Consider the following 9,499-nt stretch of genomic DNA (forward strand, 5'->3'; position numbering starts at 1 on the left):
GAGGGAGCTAGACCGGGATGAGGTGCTCACAGGACGGGGAGTGCGGAGGTGCAAGTAACGACAGCAGGACATAACCCATTGACATGTCACCTTCGAATTGGATGACTCTCTCTCTCTCTCTCTCTCTCTCTCTCTCTCTCTCTCTCTCTCTCTCTCTCTCTCTCTCTCTCTCTCTCTCTCTCTCTCTCTCTCTCTCTCTCTCTCTCGCTGTTAATAACATATTAGGTAAATCTAAACAGAACTCAAATCGGTCTGACACAACCATCTCCCCTGAAGATTTTAATAACCATTTTTTGTCCCTTGCCAATAGGCTAAATGAATCTGCAAAATGCGACAGTCCTGATTCTGACATTGAAGTCTCGTTCTCAAAATTACATGATTTTTGTAATCAGAAATGTAAGCCAGACGATTTTTTTTTTACTATTCCAGACATGGCAGTGCATGAGGTAGGGAAGGTGCTAGAAGGCCTTGAGAATAAAAAGTCCATGGGTCCTGACAAGATTCCTCCTTACTTGACCAAACTAGCTCTACCATATATTGTGGAGCCACTCACATATGTGTATAATCTCTGCATAAAGCAAAATACTGTACCTAGTTTGTTAAAAAGAGCAAAAGTAATTCCACTCCATAAAGGCGGAAATTTATCCGACCCAAATAACTTTAGACCCATTTCCTTATTACCCATTTTATCCAAACCATTGGAAAAACATATTCACAAACATTTGCTCGCGTACATAGAAAGCAGAAACCTTTTCCATCAATTTCAGTCTGGTTTTCGAACAAATCACTCTTGTCACAGCGCCCTTACCACGCTATGCGACACCTGGTTGTCTGCAACAAACCGATCTGAAATCAGTGGTGCTGTGTTTCTCGACTTTAAAAAAGCGTTTGATCTTGTTGATCATTCAATTCTATTGAAGAAATTACAGTTGTATGTCAGAAACAGTTCAGTGTGTAACTTCTTTGCTTCCTATTTACATGACAGATCTCAATATACTGCCCTGAACTGTAAAATATCTACTGAGGAGACTGTGAAATGCGGGGTGCCTCAAGGTTCAGTGCTTGGGCCGATCAAGTTGTTCTGTCTGTATATCAATGATCTGCCACTGCACATTTCTGATAGTAATGTAAGAAGTGATTTTTTTGCCGACGAGTCTTCTCTTCATGCAAGTGGAAAGTCTGTTCCAGTAATAGAGTCCTCCCTTCAAACAGCTTTAAACGACGTAAATAACTGGTGTAGTGCTAATGATATGCTTGTCCATCCAATAAAAACTAAAAGTATGGTCATTGCAACCAGAAAAAAACACCAGATTTCTCCACTCAAACTAAATCTTACTATTGGTACGCAATCAATTGAACAAGTTCAACAGCATCGCGTTTTAGGGGTAATTATTGATTGTGAATTCAAGTGGCAGGCACAATTACAGCATATTTGCAAGAAAGTAGCCAAGAACGTTTTCCTCCTATCCAAGTTAAAGCAATTTAAGGACAGAAGGACTCTGGAAATGTTCCACCATGCTCATGTAATGCCTCACATTAATTATGTTTCGACGCTCTGGGATAGCAGCAGTGATGTCCACTTGAAAAAGTTAGACTCTCTCTATCGTCGCTCGGCCAAACTCATCGTAAAGGATAATGTCTCAACAGATATGAAATTAAAAATGCTTAACTTTCTTCCACTGGAAAAGCATCTCAAGTTAAACAAAGCCATTTTCATGCATAAATTGTATTACGGTAAAGTGCCGATTTACATTACATCATTATTTAATAAAGCTACCCACAGATATGGGTCGGTCAACTTGATCCCACCGATTCCACGAATTGACCTGTATTAGACCAGTCTTGCTTTTTCGGGTACTTCAGTTTGGAATTCACTTCCATCATCCTTTAACCTTTGCCGGATGCCGCTTTTGACTACACACTCCCGACGATGCGGGTTTGTCTGAACCCATACATTTGAAAGAGGGTTTTTACCGTTTATTCTTCTAACGACGATGCGGGTTTGTCTGAACCCATACATTTGAAAGAGGGTTTTTACCGTTTATTTCTCTAACGACGGGGTGGGTTCAGGGAAACCCACAGCGCTACTTCAGTGGTTGCATCGAGTTTCTCCCTTCACCGACCTCTTGCAGGGGAGGGAGAGGGAGAGGGAGAGGGGGAGGGAGAGACTGAGAGAGACTGAGAGACTAAGAAAGAGAGAGAGAGAGAGAGACTAAGAAAGAGAGAGAGAGAGACTACGAAAGAGAGAGAGAGAGAGACTAAGAAAGAGAAAGAGAGAGAGACTAAGAAAGAGAGAGAGAGAGTCTAAGAAAGAGAGTGAGAAACTAAGAAAGAGAGAGAGAGAGACTAAGAAAGAGAGAGAGGGAGACTAAGAAAGAGAGAGAGAGAGAGACTAAGAAAGAGAGAGACTAAGAAAGAGAGAGAGAGAGACTAAGAGAGAGAGGGAGACTAAGAAAGAGAGAGAGACTAAGAAAGAGAGAGACTAAGAGAGAGAGAGAGAGACTAAGAAAGAGAGAGAGAGATACTAAGAAAGAGAGAGAGAGAGAGACTAAGAAAGATAGAGAGAGAGAGACAAATAAAGAGAGAGAGAGACAAATAAAGAGAAAGAGAGAGACTAAGAAAGAGAGAGAGAGAGATTAAGAAAGAGAGAGAGAGACTAAGAAAGAGAGAGAGAGAGACTAAGAGAGAGAGAGAGAGAGAGAGAGAGACTATACTAAGAAAGAGAGAGAGAGAGACTAAGAAAGAGAGAGAGAGAGACTAAGAAAGAGAGAGAGAGAGAGACTAAGAAAGAGAGAGAGACTAAGAAAGAGAGAGACTAAGAGAGAGAAAGAGAGACTAAGAAAGAGAGAGAGACTAAGAGAGAGAGAAAGAGAGAGACTAAGAAAGAGAGAGAGACTAAGAGAGAGAGAGAGAGAGACTAAGAAAGAGAGAGAGAGAGACTAAGAAAGAGAGAGAGAGACTAAGAAAGAGAGAGAGAGAGACTAAGAAAGAGAGAGAGAGAGACTAAGAAAGAGAGAGAGACTAAGAAAGAGAGAGAGAGAGACTAAGAAAGAGAGAGAGACTAAGAAAGAGAGAGAGAGACTAAGAAAGAGAGAGAGAGAGAGACTAAGAAAGAGAGTGAGAGAGACTAAGAAAGAGAGAGAGAGAGAGAGAGACTAAGAAAGAGCTAGAGAGAGAGAGAGAGACTAAGAAAGAGAGAGAGATACTAAGAAAGAGAGAGAGAGACTAAGAAAGAGAGAGAGAGAGAGACTAAAAAAGAGAGAGAGAGACTAAGAAAGAGAGAGAGAGAGACTAAGAAAGAGAGAGAGAAAGAGAGACTAAGAAAGAGAGACTAAGAGAGAGACTAAGAAAGAGAGAGAGAGACTAAGACAGAGAGAGAGAGAGACTAAGAAAGAGAGAGAGAGACTAAAAGAGAGAGAGAGAGAGACTAAGAAAGAGAGAGAGAGAGAGATACTAAGAAAGAGAGAGAGCGAGAGACTAAGAAAGAGAGAGAGAGAGAGACTAAGAGAGAGAGAGACTAAGAAAGAGAGAGAGAGAGACTAAGAAAGAGAGAGAGAGAGAGACTAAGAAAGAGAGACAGAGAGAGAGAGACTAAGAGAGAGAGACAGAGAGAGAAAGAGAGAGAGAAACAGAGAGAGACAGAGAGAGAGACAGACAGAGAGAGAGAGAGACAGAGACAGACAGTCAGATAGACAGACAGTCAGATAGACGGATAGACAGACAGACAGACAGACAGAGCAACTGACAACAGACATACAGACAGAGAGATACGGACAGACAAACAGAGAGACAGACAGTCTCTTGGAGACAAACAGGCAGACAGACACTGTTCCGCCGCTTTGGTAATTATGGGTGTAGCAGAACCCGCGCCGTCGGCAGAGGGATAGTTACAATCACTACTACTCTTTAAAAGTATGGGTATGTGTGAACCCGCGCCATCGGTAGTGTTTATGTAAATTATCATAATCAATTAATTCTGATGTTTTGTCATGTACACACTAAAAATTTGCAGACAGAGAGCAAATTAGGTGTGTGAGAGATACTTAAAATTTCAAAACGATACCTTTAATGGTTCCAGAGTTACAATGATTTTAGTGTGTCTCTGGGTACAGGTGAACCCAGGAAGCACGGCAAAGGTTAAGCACTTAAAGTCATTAAAAAGCTTTAAAAAATGTGTTAAAAACCACTTAATGTCCGAGTAGTTTAACGCCTTTTAATTTACCACACTTAGTATTACGTCAAAGATATGCTGTGCATTGTATGTTCTGAACATATTTTTGTTGTACTATTGCTACATGTTCGATTTCTACCAGCTTGTATTTATAATTACCTGCATAGTATGCATTTGATTTTATGAATAACCACATATGTATGCTCTTCATGCCTCATCTTCATCATCATCATTATCATCATCATCATCGTCATCATCATCATCATCGTTATCTTTATTATCACGTGCTGAAGTTTTCCGACCTCCTTTTGTTGGTTAACTTTTTAACTTTTTAATTTTTAATTTTTTAATTATATAATTGTGTGTCTATGCGTCCCAAGGACAGATTGTAAGAAAAGGCGTAGCCTTAAATCTTAATCCTTGTTAAATAAAGTTCAATTCAATTCAATTCTCTCTCAGACCACTGGAGGAATATCTTTCTCTCGCTCTCTCTCTCTTTTTTTTTCTCTCTCTCTCTCTCCACCTCTCTCTCTCTCTCTCACAGGTCAACTGAAGACGAAGGTAAGGGCGACAAGCGATTGTTGACACTGTCAGTTATCCCCCCTGTCGCCAACGCCCTCTGACGCTAGGCCTATCAATTAGAGAGCGTCAGGGGCGACAACCGCACAGAATCCACTATCGTCACATGACCATTGCGTGTCACATTTGCAGGCCGATGACGACAGTGCAGGGGGATCGATGGTGTGTAGATGTGATTAAAGCCCCCTCTCCCTCGCGTGGAGTGATGCTACACCGTGCCCCGTGCTGGAAGCAGTAACCGTATTAACGGGGATAAGAGAGTGGTCAGGAATCGCGGTGTCTGGTGTACTTTGCTACCTCGCTGGCGTTCTTCCTCAGCCCCACGACCTCAGGGTCTGGTGCAGGGGAGGTCATTCACTTTGAAATATCCGTCACGTTAGTGTTTGTACTGCACCTCTTGCACTGTTCCTTGGATCAATTAAATCGGTTCCGAATAGCTAAACAGTTTAAAAAGACAGCTCTCTCTCACTTTATCTCTGTCTCTGTCTCTCAATCTGTCTCTTTGTCTCTGTCTCTCTCTGTCTCTGTCTCTGTCTCTCTGTGTCTGTGTCTGTGTCTGTGTCTCTGTCACTCTCTCTCTCTCTCTCTCTCTCTCTCTCTCTCTCTCTCTCTCTCTCTCTCTCTCTCTCTCTCTCTCTCTCTCTCTAGCTTGCTACCGCTCTGTGTGTGTGTGTGTGTGTGTGTGTGTGTGTGTGTGTGTGTGTGTGTGTGTGTGTGTGTGTGTGTGTGTGTGTGTGTGTGTCTGTGTGTCCGTGTGTCTTTGTGTCTCTGTGTTTCTGTTTGTGTGTCCATGTCTGAGTGTGTGGCTTTGTGTGCGCCTGGTTGGTGGTTTTAGCAGCTGGGGCTGTCAGGCAAAACTGGCCAACAATTGTGTATCCACATCTCTGCCCATCACCGTAACTTTGCCTTGAATTGAACTTTTGCTTAACCTTTGCCGGATGCCGCTTTTGACTACACACTCCCGACGATGCGGGTTTGTCTGAACCCATACATTTGAAAGAGGGTTTTTACCGTTTATTCCTCTAACGACGATGCGGGTTTGTCTGAACCCATACATTTGAAAGAGGGTTTTTACCGTTTATTTCTCTAACGACGGGGTGGGTTCAGGGAAACCCACAGCGCTACTTCAGTGGTTGCATCGAGTTTCTCCCTTCACCGACCTCTTGCAGGGGAGGGAGAGGGGGAGGGAGAGGGGGAGGGAGAGACTGAGAGACTAAGAAAGAGAGAGAGAGAGAGACTAAGAAAGAGAGAGAGAGACTAAGAAAGAGAGAGACTAAGAAAGAGAGAGAGAGACTAAGAAAGAGAGAGAGAGAGACTAAGAAAGAGAGAGAGAGAGTCTAAGAAAGAGAGTGAGAGACTAAGAAAGAGAGAGAGAGAGACTAAGAAAGAGAGAGACTAAGAAAGAGAGAGAGAGAGAGACTAAGAAAGAGAGAGAGAGACTAAGAAAGAGAGAGAGACTAAGAAAGAGAGAAAGAGAGACTAAGAAAGAAAGAGAGAGAGAGAGATACTAAGAAAGAGAGAGAGAGACTAAGAAAGATAGAGAGAGAGACAAATAAAGAGAGAGAGAGACAAATAAAGAGAGAGAGAGAGACTAAGAGAGAGAGAGAGAGAGACTAAGAAAGAGAGAGAGAGACTAAGAAAGAGAGAGAGAGAGACTAAGAAAGAGAGAGAGAGAGACTAAGAAAGAGAGAGAGAGAGAGTAAGAAAGAGAGAGAGGGAGACTAAGAAAGAGAGAGAGACTAAGAAAGAGAGAGAGAGAGAGACAAAGAAAGAGAGAGAGAGAGACTAAGAAAGAGAGAGAGAGAGACTAAGAAAGAGAGAGAGAGAGAGAGAGACTAAGAAAGAGAGAGAGCGAGAGAGACTAAGAAAGAGAGAGAGAGAGAGACTAAGAAAGAGAGAGAGAGAGTAAAAAAAGAGAGAGAGAGACTAAGAAAGAGAGAGAGAGAGATACTAAGAGAGAAAAAGAGAGACTAAGAAAGAGAGAGAGACTAAGAGAGAGAGAGAGAGACTAAGAAAGAGAGAGAGAGACTAAGAGAGAGAGAGAGAGAGAGAGACTAAGAAAGAGAGAGAGAGACTAAAAAAGAGAGAGAGACTAAGAAGGAGAGAGAGACTAAGAGAGAGAGAGAGAGAGACTAAGAAAGAGAGAGAGAGACTAAAAAAGAGAGAGAGACTAAGAAAGAGAGAGAGAGAGAGAGAGAGAGACTAAGAGAGAGAAAGAGAGACTAAGAAAGAGAGAGAGACTAAGAGAGAGAGAGAGAGACTAAGAAAGAGTGAGAGAGACTAAGACAGTGTGAGAGAGAGAGAGACTAAGAAAGAGAGAGAGACTAAGAAAGAGAGAGAGAGAGAGAGACTAAGAAAGAGAGAGAGAGAGAGAGACTAAGAAAGAGAGAGAGAGACTAAGAAAGAGAGAGAGAGAGAGACTAAGAAAGAGAGAGAGAGAGACTAAGAAAGAGAGAGAGAAAGAGAGACTAAGAAAGAGAGAGAGACTAAGAGAGAGAGAGAGACTAAGAAAGAGAGAGAGAGAGACTAAGAAAGAGAGGGAGAGAGAGAGACTAAGAAAGAGAGAGAGAGACTAAGAAAGAGAGAGAGAGAGACTAAGAAAGAGAGAGAGAGACTAAGAAAGAGAGAGAGCGAGAGACTAAGAAAGAGAGAGAGAGAGACTAAGAGAGAGAGAGACTAAGAAAGAGAGAGAGAGAAACTAAGAAAGAGAGAGAGAGAGAGACTAAGAAAGAGAGACAGAGAGAGAGACTAAGAGAGAGAGACAGAGAGAGAGACTAAGAGAGAGAGACAGAGAGAGAGACAGACAGAGACAGACAGAGAGAGAGACAGACAGAGAGAGAGAGACAGACAGAGACAGACAGTCAGATAGACGGATAGACAGACAGACAGACAGACAGAGCAACTGACAACAGACATACAGACAGAGAGACAGACAGTCTCTTGGAGACAAACAGGCAGACAGACACTGTTCCGCCGCTTTGGTAATTATGGGTGTAGCAGAACCCGCGCCGTCGGCAGAGGGATAGTTACAATCACTACTACTCTTTAAAAGTATGGGTATGTGTGAACCCGCGCCATCGGTAGTGTTTATGTAAATTATCATAATCAATTAATTCTGATGTTTTGTCATGTACACACTAAAAATTTGCAGACAGAGAGCAAATTAGGTGTGTGAGAGATACTTAAAATTTCAAAACGATACCTTTAATGGTTCCAGAGTTACAATGATTTTAGTGTGTCTCTGGGTACAGGTGAACCCAGGAAGCACGGCAAAGGTTAATCGATGTCATCATAGAATTTTGGCGTAACTCAAGTCTTGGCGATTTTTATGTTTTTGAGCTTTAGACTCGATAAATTATTCTCCATGAATACTATTCTCTTAAAGACGATTCAATGCATGATTTACCAGTCTTTGATCTTTCTATCCATATAAAGAACGAATATCACACTATTTCACATAAAGAACGAATATCACACTATTTCACATAAAGAACGAATATCACCAATATTCCATATAAAGAACGAATATCACACTATTTCATAAAAAGAACGAATATCAGACTATTTCATATAAAGAACGAATATCACACTATTTCATATAAAGAACGAATATCACCACTATTTCATATAAAGAACGAATATCACACTATTTCATATAAAGAACGAATATCACCACTATTTCATATAAAGAACGAATATCACACTATTTCATATAAAGAACGAATATCACCACTATTTCATATAAAGAACGAATATCACACTATTTCATATAAAGAACGACTATCCCACTATTTCACATAAAAAACGAATATCACCAATATTCCATATAAAGAACGAATATCACACTATTTCATATAAAGAACGAATATCACACTATTTCATATAAAGAACGAATATCACACTATTTCATATAAAGAACGAATATCAACACTATTTCATATAAAGAACGAATATCACACTATTTCATATAAAGAACGAATATCACCACTATTTCATATAAAGAACGAATATGACACTATTTCATATAAAGAACGAATATCACACTATTGCATATAAAGAACGAATATCACACTATGTTATATAAAGAACGAATATTACCACTATTTCATATAAAGAACGAGTATCACATTATTTCACAATGAAAAGAGTCGGTTTTGTCCTTCTCCTGAACAGCTGTTGAATACGACTCACGCCAACATTAAATGACGAAATCATTACCAGCTATTGTGTTTTCCGCGTAGCAATAGGGTCCGATATACTTGTTCGAGTCTAAATATCGGACCCTATTGCTACGCTGAAAACACAATAGCGATTATATAGCTGTTCTGACCTTGATTTGTTGTTCCAAACTTACAAAATGACAGTTTTTGCGTCGATGCGTTGATCTCAGGTTTTGCTAGCAGACAAACTTCTTACGCGCATCATGTTCGCGCAGACATGCACACCGCTACACGCTTTCTGACTTTGGAAGAAAAACTGACTCCAAGTGCATTCGATTTCACAACACAGTTGTTGAAACAGCTTTTTAAGTAAACACAACATCAACGGAAAACTAGAAACAACTGAAGATCTAGGATGCAACAAGGGGAGAAGAAGAGAACAGCTAATCCGTACAACGCGAGCAGACGACAGCGAAGTTTTCAGTTTGGGTGAATGGTATCGCTTGTCTCGTCATGAAGCGAATTTTTCAACCTCAGTTATAAACGACTACATGAATGTTAGTGCCATGGGTTGTACATCAATACTTCA

Source organism: Littorina saxatilis, linkage group LG9 (assembly GCF_037325665.1).
Source record: "Littorina saxatilis isolate snail1 linkage group LG9, US_GU_Lsax_2.0, whole genome shotgun sequence".
Taxonomy (NCBI): domain Eukaryota; kingdom Metazoa; phylum Mollusca; class Gastropoda; order Littorinimorpha; family Littorinidae; genus Littorina; species Littorina saxatilis.